Genomic DNA, 15,685 nt, shown 5'->3' with positions numbered 1-15,685 from the left:
CACGCCACTTATACCTGCCAATCTACATCATGCTAACCTTTTAATAGAAAGGCCTGGAGGCAGAATTCCCCCAAAACAGAAGCTGTTCAACATTAAAGATCTTTATTTTACCAACCCAGTAAAAGTAGCCATCAGAGGATAGCAGGAAATACAAAATAGCTTCAAACATCCAGAGACTCACCAACAGGACAAATAAGCCTGAGGAAGGCGAGTTTTCCTGGACGTATTTTGCTGTCAGTACTTTGAGGGGAGTTAAGGATACATGAAGAGAAAAATATTCAGAAGTGATTATTCAGCCAAAAGGACTTATGCTCCTAATTGCTCATATGCCTTTGAAAGTTCCCTACAGCTCTTTGCATTCAATTTTCTCTTATTTTGAAGATCAAAACAATGACGCAAAGTGCCCCTATTTAACTTAAGAACTCCGACAGGACACACAGCCTATTCTGCAGCATTTCTTCTGTACATACCCATCAGAACATCACACGTTCATTAGGCATACAGAGCTTGCTCTCGACTGGAAAGTGTTTCCCACATTTCGTATGGCTGCCCCAGCTCTGCAGCCAGGAGCACGGCTTCTCCATTGTGGACATGGCGTTGGCACTCTCAGGGAGTCCTAGCACTGGCCCAGCACACCCAGCCCAGCCCACAGCCTCAGCCCTGCAGCAAGCTCCTCTTCCGCAGCCCAGCACAGGTGGAAGAACTCCAGAAGAACCATGCTCTTGGCTTTTTCCTGCCCAATTTCCCAAGGTTAATGAGACCCGCAGAGGAATCACTGCTGGAGGCAGGGCAAGGAGAGCCTTGCAGAGCATCGCATCTGGAGACCAGAGGCGCCAGCCTCCGCCACCTCCTTCCCACTCCCTCGCACGGAGCCCGAGTTTCACCAGAGATCTCTCTTTCACAGAGCTCTAGCAAGGACTGACTCCAGCTGAACTGAAAAGGCACGAAGGGGAAGGAGATTTTAAATGAATCTAGTTATTTTTTAGTCTCACACCTGGAATTTACAGCGTCATTCTCCCCTCTGAATAAACAATTCTTCTGTCCCCTCCAGTTACAATGTGCAAAGCTGACTGCTACATGCGATGTCAAATTTACACTGCTGCCTTTTATCAGGATTTCCTTTCATATTGCTCTCTAAGCAGTGACTTTGTAAGGAGATTAAGTGCATTATATGCCACACACTAAACAAACCCACACATATACAACACAGCTTTCAAGAGATTACTGTTTTCCCCAGGATGGCCCTTCCTGTCTTTGAGTGCCTTCCATATTTAGCACCCTGTCCCTCAAGCACCAGTCCACCACCATCAGGAAAGAGGAGGACTTTCAGGTAGGTCCAGCACCCATCTACAGCCAATAAATCAGGTGGAAATGGCTTTATTATTCTTATGTCATGGGGAAATTGCTGATCAGCTCAGCTTATTGTCTGAGCTAAAGGCAGGAGGAAAGAAAAATCGTGGAGCCTGACAATCAAGACCAGGCACAAATTTTCCAACACAGACCTCTCCCAAAGGGAAGATACTTTAATTAAGTTCCTTTAATTTTTTTCTCAATATTTGTTCTAACATTTTTAAAGCTTTTCTCTTATTGATGCTGGCTTCTGCCATTACAGATTTTTCTTTGATACATTCCATAGTTTGCTTTGGGAACTAATCCCTTTTCCCCATAAACTTTGTCTTGCATCGGGCACACGACTCTCCCCTCTCCCTGTGACTGTCATCAATTATTGTGTGCATCCTACTCCAGTCACAAGGAGGACTGACCTCTGGCTTAGAGAAACCTAATGAGCAACTGAAAATCAAAAACTAAGGAACTTGCAAGTGGTACAGGACTTAAAGAGTGAAATCAAAGTACTATGTGCTTCTTTCTTGGGATATTTATCCAAAAAATAACTATGGTGTTGTAAACAGAAGGTAAGAAGAACACATAAAATATCCACAGCAAGAGCTGGACACCTAATTGTCATGATTGCTCAATACTGCTGAAGTTATTATTTGACCTAAACATATAAACAACAGTATTGTGACTGAATTCAAAAGCAAAGAGTGACAGGGGAGACCAGATGGCTTTGTCCCAGCCCATCCAGGATGAAGCTACCAGATATTGAGATTAGACTTGGTTTTGCCTCTTCCCCAGTTGACAACTTCAAAGTTAGATTAAGCTGTTTCACTGCAAAAAGCACTACTTCAGTACCACCAACAGAGGACCAGCATCAACCACAAGCCCTGCTAGACTGGATACAAGCATCTCTAATGAGCTGCTCACCTGGGTTTTCCAATTTATTAAAAAGTATCAACAGAAATGATTTGAAAATCCAACATCACCAGGCAGATCAGGGCTTTAGGCACACAGCTGAATATTTGCACCTGGCAGTGCCCTGGAAGAGGCCAATGAAATGAAAATTTCCCTTTCAAAGATATTAGAGCAGTTCATTAAGAAAAATGAGGAAACACACGCACATATGTATATAGCAAACTGTACCTTCCAGCCTGAATTGTCCTGTAATCACTGAGTCTCAAAGGCATGATGATCGCTCCTTACAAAGCAGTGTTTCAGGGTGTACCACTCCCCCTTGCAGACAGGCAGGAGCAGAGATCATGTCCCCAGCAAGAAGGAGCAGCATGCCAAACCCTCCTGAAAGTGACTAACACTCCTCGTTACCAAACCTTACCAAGCTGGGGCCACCAAGAGCAGAAGCAAGAGATTGGCTTACGAGCTCCTGCTCACCTGCTGCAGCCCTGCGGTGGGCTTCTGCATCCTGTTCAGTGGTCCTGTGCATGGAACGAGCGTGGGTGACTTCAAGTTGCTGTGCTTTACGCCCGTTTATACATTCAGATATGCCTACACATGTGCTGACACAGGGCCACATATTTCTGATATTTTCATTTGTTGCAACATTGCATACACAGTAAATACATCCGTCCTGATGCAGTAAATCATCATTTTACAATGAATATATACCTAGATTATTACTGTAATGCTGATGTATTGAACCATTAGTATAAAAAAGCAAGCAGGTGATAAAAATGATGCAAAGACTCCCATAAAGTGAGAAACAAAACCCAAACTACTGTGGCAAACATTAGCACTGAGATAAGTAAATTAGCGATTATTCTGGAGATAAATTAGCAGGTAGGATAGGAGTATGTAAAGTGTATGTTGCTGCTTGTATCTTTTTCATTTGTGAACTGTGAGCTGCATCTTCCAAAATCTATGTAGTACCACTGCAATAATATGGATGGATATTTAAGACTAGGCTATGACCATGACTCTAAGGCAATTGCCTTCCATAGAAGTCAGCACACCAGCAAATTTCATCCTTATTAACTTTGCTGCTTTTATACATCACACTAATTAAAAACTCTACCATAAAAGTTGCTCTCAGATACTTTGCATAGAGTAAATATGCTGTGGGAATCCAGTATAACTGCAAATTTGCCTCTAACTAGAAAACACAGTCAGTGACCCTGAAGAGATCAGTTTTTAGGCAGCAATATAAGGTATCCATGGAACAGAAAGATTAACTCTTCTCAGCATTTCAAGACTCACAGCGAAATCAAATCTTCAGAGAACATGTATCTCCAGAGTGGTTTTCAAATCCAGACCTAATAGATGGAGAAACTTTCAAAGCAGGTCATTTATTTGACATAATTGTGCGAACATCCCTTTAAGCTGTGCAAACCAGAAAGATCATTTCAAAATATTAACTTATTTCTTGCTATCAACAACAATGCAATTAATTCCCCTCAATAAAGATTGTTTTTGCAAAAGAGCAATAAGGTGCCTCTGCAGGGGGCATCATTATCATTAAATAATCACACCCCAGGAGACGCAAGGCACTCTGCTGCACCATGTACATTTTAGCACTCCAGAGTATGATTAGTTTGTGTTAACCACACCCCAGCACAGCTAATTGGCAACAGATTCTATAAACTGAGAAGATTTCTGAGTCTATTTCTTTATATTTTTGGAACTGACAGTGAAACTATGAAGTTTCTTGCCTGTCCCACAGACGAGGTGCCTAGGCCTCACCCAGACAGGCAACGTCTTCCTGATGCCACAATCACGGCAGAAGGAACCGGTAACACCAAATTGTGATGGGAATGTACCTTAATATCCACATTTAAAAAAAAAAAATTTACATGAATGAAACCGCATGCATAACAAGAAGTTACAACTTTGGGATGCTATGTTTCCTCAAAAAAAAAAAAAAAAAAACAACACACCCAGCCATCCCGTAAGATACATGCAGGAAAACAGACACACACTGTTTTTTATGAAATTGCTGCTTCTGATCTGCTGAATGTTTTACGTCACTTTGGATGGTCTTCTGTGATTCATGGCAAACTTTAGAAGTGGATGGAGTCATAAAAAAAAAAAAACAAGAAAAAAACACTACAGACTTTCAAAACAGATAATTGCTCTGCACAGTGCTGTAGCTGTCCTGAGGATTTGTTTTTTTGTTGTTTTTGTTTGTTTGTTTGTTTTTTTGTTGGTTGGTTTGTTGGTTTTATTTGCTTGTTTGTTTTCTGTTTTACACAGTAGCCTTTGCTACCATAGAGCGCATCCTGGAAATTAGGTACTCTCATTGTGAAGGGAAGTTACAATTACACTCCAGGTTATTTAGCTCCCTCTCTGAAAACAACATGGAAGAAAGTTATGGAAGAATCATGATTTACACAATTTGATTGTGAATAAGGCAGAGATCATTTTGAAGACAAAATTTAAGCTTGTTTTGATAGCAGCAGGCATGACTTTAAAGACAAATTCATAGGCATAGGATAAGCACTATATACCTAGAACCATGTCCAAGGGTAAAGGAGCTCAACACCTACCTCAGGGTGGGAAAAGCTTCACTGCTGAAGACGCACTGGCCCTTTTCTGGAATAAGTGTGCCCCATTAGTTTCTGCAGATGTAAGGGAAGGAGGATAGCAAGGTAATAGTGCCTCTTCAAAGACATGGTGGAGATACCATGGAGACATCCCCTTGGGTGCCGAGGACACATAGTCAGTACAAGACCAAATGTCCAGCGGCAAAGAAGAGTCCATAGTTACTCAAAGACTGAAGAACTGTGACCACAAGAGGTCCTTACTAAATCCAAGCTCTCCAAGGATCAGGCATGACAAGGAGACCTGTCTAGAGACTAGTGAGCAGCATTAGCTGCTTGTATTACTAGCTTGGACTGTCCTTTTCTCCTCATCCATTTAAAGATGACATTTTTCATCAAAAAAAATTTCTGTAGGATATACAGCAAGGTGCACAAAGTCTTAACCAAAGTGTGCTCATTCCTGCTGGGCAGCTAAGAACGTTGCCACATTTTCCTCGTGGGGCTGTAGGTCCTTCCCCAGCACCCACTGGCACACGGCGCTGTCGCTACAGCTGAATTAGCGAAGCTTCTGTTCACTGATCAGACCAAGTTGAACAATGGCTGTTCAAGAGAATAAAACAAAAATGAGAAAAGAATTAGAGTTACAGGAATTCAAATGAAGCAAACAATACTGTGTGCATGAGCAAGCAATATACTTTTTGTTAACACGGGTTATTTTATAATCAATATTTAAAGTAATTCTATCAGTAAGCGTAACTGATACTTCATGACTATGTATGTGTAGCCGGTAAGCTATAGATTTATAAATATGAGGGTTATCATGACTTCAGTGTAGCAAGGAACAGCCATTTTAAAATTGAAATTGTTAGATTTTATCAGTTATCTCTTTCCACAGGATAATGTAACTTTACAATTACTTAGCTCATAAAGAACTAATTTCATTCAGCTTCCAATAAATACTTTCAAAATAGGAGTCTATGGCAAGATTTCTTGAGTGGTCGAATCATGAACAATAATGGCCATACAGACTTTGAACAAAAGTCTTGATAATGAGATTAATACTTGCAGGCTTCCCACAAAAGATTTAGTTTTATAAGCAATTAATAACTTTTTTTTTCTGTATATTACAAAAGAAAATAAGTTATTGATTTCATCTGCACAAATAACTATTTGCATAACATTGTTGATTGTATGTTCTACTAGCACAATCAGAATTAATTGGAGCAAAATATTTTATTTATTATTTTTAAATGGGTAAAGATTTTATATATATTAGCATTTGTATCTGATTAGAACAGTCTGTTTACCAGCACTATTAGAAAGATGGATCAGATTGCCATATTCAATCCACATTATGACAAAAAGCCTTCCTGTTGGTACCTCTGCATTTACTTGTGGGTAGATTTTTGAAAGTTTTCCTTAAACTTGTAAACATGATGAATATTAGCAACTATTACTCAGCTCTTACTGCATTCAATATATCATGTTCTTAATTAAATATTAAGAGTGAAACAGCAGTGATCTATGGGAATTCTGCTTCCAATCTCCTTTCATTTTTCCTGATAAACCCCTGTTCTTTCCTCCACATTTGTATGTGGGTGGAAGCTCACCCTGGAGAAGGACAATTGTAGCATCTACATTTAGACTATGTAACTAGCTGATGGAGAGTTGCCTTTATATGGTGCTTTTCAGGAAGGAAACAAGTCAGATACCTGGACAGTTGGGCAACCTGGGTATGCTCTTCACATACAACAGGACAAAGCTGGAATTTTGTAATGAAATAAAACTCAGTATGAGTCAACACCAAATCCACTGTTTCCCAGAATTAAAGACTTTTTTCAACAGTTTATTTTCCAAATGAACCAAATGACTGCCATCACACCGAGCAAGAGCTTTGGGTACAATCCCCACTCATCTAACACTTCACTCCAGCCACCAGTGATGGGACAGCACATGCACTTTGCTGGACCAGGTGTCCCTGAGAAATACAAGCTATGTTCTGCTCTGCTGAAAACAGCGGCAGCATTTACAGGATCTCTCTACCCAGGGGTTAATTTTTTCAAGGCCTCTAGTAACTTTGGTTTTGACCCAGCTCCCCTCTGCTGAATTTAGATGGAATTGGCTTCTCGAAATACAAACTTCTAGGGTAGAGAGGCAGGGACACAGACATGTGGTTGCATCAACCCTTGCTTTCCACAGCACTTGTTCAGTGGAACACTTCCCAGCTCAGTCATGATCAGAATATTTGGGTTTGATTTTTGTCTAGTTGGGTTATGCACAAATTTTGGACCAACACCAACTCAGGAAAGACATGTCACCTGATTCATTTTCTTGTGTTTGTCTTCCCAGGAAAAAAAAGTACAAGCTAAAACAGATGTGATCAGAGAATTAGCCAAAGAGTTTCCAAATTTTCCTACAGAAATTAACAAAAAAAGTAAGAAAAAGGAGTGGGAGTGAGAGACAGAGTGTTTGGCGGGATTCACAGGCATTAGAATTTACCATTAAATACTATTTAGGGTTATTTGGTGCCCCAGTATTTGAATGGCTCAGTTTACTAATAGGAAAATACATTTTAAATTCAAACAGCAATAGCAGGTTCTTGAATTTCAGCTCTAGTTTGAATATTTGAAATCCCTGATAGGTTGGCTAGTCATCAAACTAGTCACAAACAGAAACAGAATAAAATGACATGGGACTAGTCCATGCACAGATTAACTACAGGCAAAGAAAGCTCAGAGGGGAAAAACAGAAAGAAATTAAAGGAAAATTCTAAATACCTAATAAATCTGTGAATTTCATAAACATTCCGCACAGAGGAAAGGAACAAAATACGACAAATAAATTATACATTCAGAATCGTATGCTTAACTGGGATACTTTGCACTTGGATTTTGGTGAATGTTGCTTGTAATTCCATTGCAGATGTTCATGTTCATAACATGGACTATGCCCAAATTTAGCCAATATCAAACTGTTTTTATAAGTATACTACAAAATATTAAATGCCTACAAAAGAGACTGGAATGAAGAAGTGGAGAATGTAAACTGGACTGTGAAAGAGGAAAAAGAGAATAGATGAAAATTGCTTTTAGAAGCATCAGTTCTTGGAAAATCACTATTAGCAAATTATCAGTTGCTTCTTCAAATAATAAGACTTTTAATCAATATGCAAAAAAACAATCAATGGCATCTCTCATTTTTTATCCTTCTTTCTTTTCCCCTCATATTTTATGTACAGTAACTCACATTTCTCAGCCCACTGTGTAGCTATGAACTGAAATCAAACATTCAGATAGTAAATGAAGCTGCAGTTTGTATTTATAATGCTCTTATAACTATGTATATATATATTATACAATCTCGATCTCTGTTAAAAAAAAGTCGCAGTTCAACAGAAAGATCATTTTATTAAAAAATCATGAATGCAACTGCATTCATTCAACCTTAGAAATGTTTTGATGGCTTTTCAGCACTGCAATATATTTAGATGAGAATATGTCATTAATATAAACAGCAGAATAGAAACTATTAAACTAACACAATTTAAAACTGAGCAAACCTGAGTATTTGATTAAAGTTTTTGTACATTCTATACACTTGAACAGGTAACATAGAAGCATAATATTTTTGTTGATTTTTAATTTGTTAGAAGTATTACACTTGAAAAGCTAAATTTTCAATAGTTTGTATTTAGAAATTAGAAATCTGGTCCTGTAGGAGCTTATTTAGTCTGATTTTCCTAGCTGTATTCTGAAATTCAAGAGAAGTCTGAAACAAAAAGCAGTAACGAAGCACACGGTAGGAACTATCGCCTTTGTTACAAAGGAGCACTGCATTTTGCTGAGTTTGAGCCAATGTGCATTTGGTAACTTTCAGCAATAAAGACAATATCCCATTCCATATATATTTAATGGATACAAAATTTTCTAGAAGATTTGCAAATAAAACACTATGGTTGCAAAGGTCGTGCATTAATATGTAGCCTAGCCTTTAATGGATGTGTTCATTTTTCTAGACTGAATAATTAGCTGAGCATTTTTCCCCAGAATAACAGTGCATTACACAAATGCAGGGAACTGCTTACTAAAAAACAATTTAAATTATACCTCATATGCAGTGTGTGCAATAACTGTGCTCCTATCTCTAGGATATTAGGGGTAAATTTTCAAAGCAGTGCACAGAACATAATCTTGTTATTTGCTAACTGGATTTGTGTGCTTAAGACTCACACACTGCTTTGAAAAATTACCCCTTCAGAAGATTGACCTGTGCAAGGAACTGAAGTTTTAAACCTGGATTGAAACCTAAGTTGTAACCTAGCTTGGCAGCACTGGCTTGTTCAGTAGAATGACTTACTGTAGTAATATTACCGTTTGAATGGCCAAATTAAAGAAACTAATTCTTATTCTAATCACATCCAGGGGAATTCTGATATGCTGACACCCAAAATTATGGCTCTGTCATTAGAGAGAGAATGAGTGGGAATGTTTTGAAATTTTTGATGTAAATTATGAAATAGACAGTAGCCTAAATGACAAGATGTGACATTTTTGTTTTTTTGATTATACAGTTAAAAGTTTTTAGTACTAGGCTTGATTTCAAGGGTGAATTGCATCAAAGTGGATATAATCCAAATGAAATACCTTTAAGATTCTTACTTCTTCAACTATTAGAGATCTATCATGTCTATTGCATGAAGCCTCATTTTCATGTTAGAACAGATGGGCAAAATTGTCATTAACAGGATCTGACAACTCTAAAACTGAAATATAGATTTAGAAAGGATTCTAATGAATTAAATCAATGTTATTGCAATGAAAGCCAAAGAAATTAATAGTGATTTGTAAAGTTACCCTGTATTTTAACCTCAGTATATTTTAGTCAGTACAATTTTAACATTCACAATACCTTTTCAGATTCATTGTTAATGTCTTACGGCATAATATGCTCTTGTCTTAATACATCACCTGCTCTTAGGAGAGTCGAGGATTTGGGGCTCTGTTCAACCAGGCCAGACTGCGAGGTGCTTAGAAAGATGACACTCCCAAATTTCACTGCATTTTGCCCTGTCCTGCAGCACAGAGGCAGTGGCACGATGCTGCATCATACACTTCCAGAGCAGACTCCTCCTATGACTGCACATTTCTAATCAAAATGACTTGCAAGGGCGGAGTGGCTCAAAACTCACTTCAAGCCAAGACTTGGGTTTTGGTAAGCTTCCTCAAAGGATGTGTCATTTACTTCCAGCACACTAGCACAACAACGAAGTACTTTCCAGCTAATGTGCCTTGATGTATATGTTTTGATTCATTTGCATACATAACTGTTAAGTTTTTCGATATAGCACGTACACAGCCCTGAATGAGGACAAGTGCCTTCACATTGTGCAAGGACACTGCTGGGAAACTCTGGAAGCTTGAAGGCAGGTTTCAGCACACCCAAAAGTCTTCCCAGGCCAAAAGGCTGCAAACTCTACAAGCTAAACCAGAACCACTCTGCCCATACTTACAAAGCTTCACAGATCTGGTTTTAGCCTAAAACAAACAAACAAACAAACAAAACCAAAATAAGACAATTGTTTTCATTTAACGCTTTCTCAAAAAAAAAAAAAAGTTTTTTTTTTCCTTGCAGGTTACTGAAATAAGCAATTTTTACATACAGCCCCTTTACTTTTCCAGGTATAGATAGTTTTAAGGGCGGAGGTTTTTGTTTGTTTGTTTGAAGGTAATGCCAGTGTTTTTTTCATATTGCTAGGCTATGAGTAAAATAAGCAAAACAAAGTAAACTGCACGGCTGAAAGCAAATGCCAGAAATGGGTGCTGAATGCTCTCACCAATCAGCCTGATGGAGAACTCAACAAGAGAAACACGACTTGTGTCACTGGTGATATTAAAATGGATTTAAAAAGAAAAGAACAATACACGCTTGGTGTCTTTTCCAGTAACAGGAGGACAGGAAGATTTCAGAAAGGGGGAAGAATTCAATATTTGAGCTCAATCCTCTAAACCCAATTACCTGCCATTTTTAGCTGTATTTCAAGCCACAACATCATAAAAATGTAGCTTGGCATGTCATGTTTCAGCAACTGCTGTTTATAACATCATGCAAGACCAATAACATATTTGATTGTACAGAAGTATTTATTCAATCGTCTATTTTCCCTAATAAAATCTTGACTAGGCGTTTTCTCCTAGCTGGCTTGTATCACACCTCCCAGTCCTCACTTCTTTGGCATCTCTTTCGGCTCCCTTGTGTTTGTAAGCAGTCTTATCGCATCCTGCTTTTCAGCTTCAGTTGCAGGTGGATGACAACGGAGACACGAAGGGGGTGCTGGCCGGGTGGCTCAGCATGGGGACATGCACAGGCAGCGGTGGGGAGGACAAAAGGCCAAGACAGCTCTCCTGCTCCTCGGATGGGAGTCACCAAGAAGCAAAATACATCCTCCTCATTTCTATTGAGATCCTTAAAGAATTCGCCTTGTAAAACACATTCATTATCCTGGGTCTGGAATTTGCTTAAGGACATAGTCTTAGGAACTTGTCCGACACAACTGAACAGTCATCAGCTGACTGACAACCAACTGCACATACAGGCATGCAAAATAGGAAACAAACATCGAGTGCCTTGAAAAGTAAGATCCGTGGAATAGAAAGAACCACAAAATTATTTCCAAAGCTCAGAGACTTAATAATGAAGGCAACGTTGAAAAGATACTTAAAGAGCATTACAGACAGAGTAAGGGTTTAAAGCACTATTTTTAGTAATGTTCAATAAAACATGCATCTGCTATATGTTTTTGATCTTATGAGGAAGCTTTTCCTTGCAACACTACAGCAGGTTTGTCAAACTTCAGTCTCATACAAGTCATTTGATTGAAAAGTGCAACAGAGACACGAACTACAGGATCCCACCTCCCAAAATCTTTTTTGTTTCAGAAATTTCTATTTGGATTTAAAGGCTGGGGATCAAGCCAAGTAAAAATACAGCATGTCATCGAAATGGAGATGTTTTATTAAGAGCAATCTCTTGCCAGCAATATCCGTTATTCTCCCCACATGCAGCAAACTTGTGCATACATTTTTTAAATGCAACCAACCTTTGTTTATTAAACAAATCAATCTAAATTAGAAAGTGTGATTTTAATTGCAGCTTTGCATTTATCGAGGCAGTGTGAAGATCTGGCTGGGGATTCACCAGGCACTTTCCCAGGGACTAAATGCTTCAGACCCCGCGAGCTTCCCAAAGTTTTCCACCATCTCCTCACGCTGGCAGAGCAACACAGCCAGTCTTTGGGTAACCAGCATGCCCTCCACCTTGGCTTCCTCGCTCGTGCATCTGCCTCCCCCTATTTCCATACATCACGTCTGTCCGCGGTGCCAGCCATGCTTCGGAGGCTGGGCTGCCCAGCCTGCAGCTCCTGGACATCATCGGGGCAAGTACCCGGTCCCTGGCCAGGGTCTGGGGCACCCCTGAGCCAAAAATGCTGGCTGCAGAGGGAGGGAAAGGAGAGAGCGCTCGGGCTGTGCAGCACCACTCGGCTCTGCACAGCGTGCGTGAGCAACAGCTTCCCACAAAATGTATGCAATGCCGTGATCTATTTTGTTGCGTATGATTAGTGCTAGACTAACTGTTCAAAGGGAAGCCAACGCCACCTCACTAATTTAGTCACATACAACATTAGACCTTTGAAATATGCCTTACGTACAGCCTGCATTGCCTTTTACAGACAAATACAAAAACATGGTCAACATTTGCAGTAAAATTATCATAGAAATGCCATCTGAAACCTTATTTCCTTTTACAATGTGCATTTCACAAATAATTTGTATTAAAATTATGTTTTACAGGGCAAAAATAGAAAACAAATACTCCTAGTAATTTAAACAGGCATTTGCATAACATGACTAAAAACGTGGTAGGAGAGAGTTCTGCAGCAGGAAGAGTGAGGTAGAAATACAGATACACTTATTTTAACACCAAATGTAAAAATGCCTTTTAGCTGTCATAATTAGTGAATTAAAGTGTACTTTCATCAAACCCATTCTAACTAAGATTACTATTATTGTTCTTACATGCTGCTTCCTGCTTGTTAAATAGCATAATAGTAGTAACAGGTAAATCACAGATCTCCAGAAAACCTCTTCACTTAAGCATCACCCAAAAATATTACCTTATTCAAGCCTTCACCTTGCAAAAACCAATTCCTATAATGACAAATTGTTATTTACAAAGCCACCCTGTTGCTCAAACTATTTTAAGATTAATTATGCCTGGTGTTTAAAAATCGAGGCCAGGGAGTTTGCAGGAGCAGGCAGGGCTGGGCAGTAGGTGGGTGCTAGACCCCAGGCTGCTCTCAGTGCATGGGTGATGCCCAGGACAGCGTCCTTCACAAGGGGGGTGAAATTTGGGGCACTGAGAGAAGGATTTGCTGCTGGACTACCAAAGGAAACAAAAGCAGCTGCACAGGGATGGTGAGAAGCAGCAGGAGCTGGTCCTGCCGGAAGAGGGGTGGAGAGATGCTGTGGGCACATCCTAGAAACCAAAATAAGATTGTGAGTGCAATCCAGAGAGGCCACAACAGATACCAACTTCAACTACCCTGGGTTAGATATTTTAAACCTTCTGGCATGAAAGTCGTATATGGAGGACTTCTGTGACAGTCTATAGGAAGTTGCAGTCTCATTTTAAAAAATTGTGCTATTCTCTACTACAGAGATTCTTAAATATTTAAAAGCCTTCTCCATTGGTTGTTCATCAGATTGATTATGATGCATATTTCAGCAGGTTTTTTTTCTAAAAATGCTCATCAGAGGATCAAGAAATGAGGTATTCTGTGTGCTCTACATTGATTCACACTATTTCATTTTAATTCCAAAATACTGAACTCAGAAAACTGCCAGGAAAACAAAGCAGGAAATGTTTGTTGTTTTGCTGTACATTGCATGTGCTCTATGGTAACCGAGACCACAAAAGAAATGGATGATGCTGCATTCCTCAGCCTACCACTCACCAGATAGCAGGCAGTGGAATAAAAACCAGGAGTACTGTAACTTCCCTTGGAGTACCTGTATGTCTTTTCTTTTAACCCAATAAATATAACCATCAAGTTTCACATGCCACTTGCCTTGCTTGAGCTCTCCCACTCAAATTAAATTCAGTATAATTTAATCACCAACAGACAAAGCCATGCATATCTCCTGATAACTAATCTCAAAAGAGACCAGAAAGTTTTACAAACCTTTGTTAAGGTCTTGGGTTAAAAAGGTCACTTTGCCTTTGCCTCTACCTTTATGAGAAAACTTCAGAACCAGGCAATTTTGTTTAGTTTGTACATTGGAGGATTGGTCTAATGTCTCTTATCACCATATAAATCCGACATTCGTGTCACCTTTGAGGCACTGGTTTCCTCCTGTTATTTTCCATTATAAACTACTGCCACAGAAAATGGTACCAAGAATCATGTCAGTTTATTAGTGATATCTTGGTGATTAAAAGGAAAATAAATTTAGTTTTGATGCTACACATTCTCAGATATAGTATCATCAAGACCAAACATTATCCCTCAATCCAGAAATGCACTTTAGGACACTGAGGTCTATTTAGCTGGAATGCAACTCGTTACAAAAGCCCATGTACTTTCTTCCCAAGGGCTTCCTCCCAACCAAAGTAAACCTTTATGCCTTCTAAGGATTCCCATCCCCCCTGCATGTTTGAAAATAGATATTAATGCTTATAATGGTTCTAATTTTGTTTTTATTTTTAACTGAAGATCAAGGAACAAAAAGAAGCTTATTTAATTCTGTTAACATTAAAGGTGGGCAGACAATGGTACCTTTCTCATCTCATCAGCAGTCCTAAAGCTGACCAAGAACGCTTATGTTTGAGGTTATGAAACAAGAAAGTTAAAGCTGACCTCTGTTCAAATAAACCACTGCAATTCTACCACTGATGAAAGGTACTATATGAATAGCACTTTTTTTTTTTTTTTTTAAACTCAGCCCATTATCTAAAACGGTGTGAAAAAATGCCCATGCTTTTAGTGGACACCAGCTTGGTGAGTAAAGATTATTTGGGAATAAAGATTTTCCTAGCAAAACTACGAAAGGTGATTGTGGGCATTAATAAACACTACTGGGGGAGGGAGAGTGACATTTGTAAAGAGCTAATTCTCACCTGAAACAGAACAATTGCAACAGAAAACCAAACAATAAGCATCCTAGACAAGTTGTTTGCTTGCCTCTCCAGTGTGTTTTAAGGACAGACGAAGGGTATTCTACAGAAGAAATAGTTCAGAAATGAAAGAGGCCTCAAAAATAGCCCCAGGAAGATAAAATTAGTTTTTCAGTAGCATATGTCAGTTTTATGCCCCACATCTAAGCAGTTCAAATGAACTTGCACTCAGATGTTATTAGATATTGGTGCCGTGGCATTTATATTTCCAAGTATGCAAAGGACATGTGCACACTAGCAGAAGCACCAGGTCTAGAGGGCACCATTATATTCCTATTTATTTCCCCAGTTACAACAGGCTACAAATGTATGCTATTGATTGTTATTTGTCTCACACCACAGACATACAGCCCTAGAATTTTTATCTTTCCTTTGTAATTTTTCTAGTTTAATATTCTCTGCCATCTAGAGCACTGCCAGTCAGATTATTCCTAGTTTGCATCCTCTCCCTTCAAACAGTTTCCACCCAAATCTGTATTTGTTACAAAAGGTTAGTGACTAAAATTTCACTCAGGACTTAAGAAATGAAAACTCAAGGTGGAAAGACCAACTGTAGTTAAGAATTTAGAAGCCCCAGAAGTCCATCTTCAGGCAATTACCTTTTGGTTTTTTGCACCTCCCAGTCC

At 39.1% G+C, this 15,685-nt stretch overlaps 1 long non-coding RNA gene across 1 annotated transcript in view; it reads right to left on the bottom strand.

Annotated features, from left to right (window-relative positions):
- Positions 1–5,421, bottom strand: part of LOC121076711 — a 10,380-nt gene extending 4,959 nt beyond the window's left edge. Inside the window, exon 1 of the long non-coding RNA XR_005823678.1 lies at positions 4,836–5,421. This is a non-coding gene — a long non-coding RNA (uncharacterized LOC121076711). The remainder of the gene's footprint in view (positions 1–4,835) is intronic.
- Positions 5,422–15,685: the final 10,264 nt, after the last annotated feature.

Source organism: Cygnus olor, chromosome 12, assembly GCF_009769625.2.
Source record: "Cygnus olor isolate bCygOlo1 chromosome 12, bCygOlo1.pri.v2, whole genome shotgun sequence".
In the NCBI taxonomy this organism is placed as follows: domain Eukaryota; kingdom Metazoa; phylum Chordata; class Aves; order Anseriformes; family Anatidae; genus Cygnus; species Cygnus olor.
This window is presented reverse-complemented; position numbering and strand designations above follow the sequence as displayed.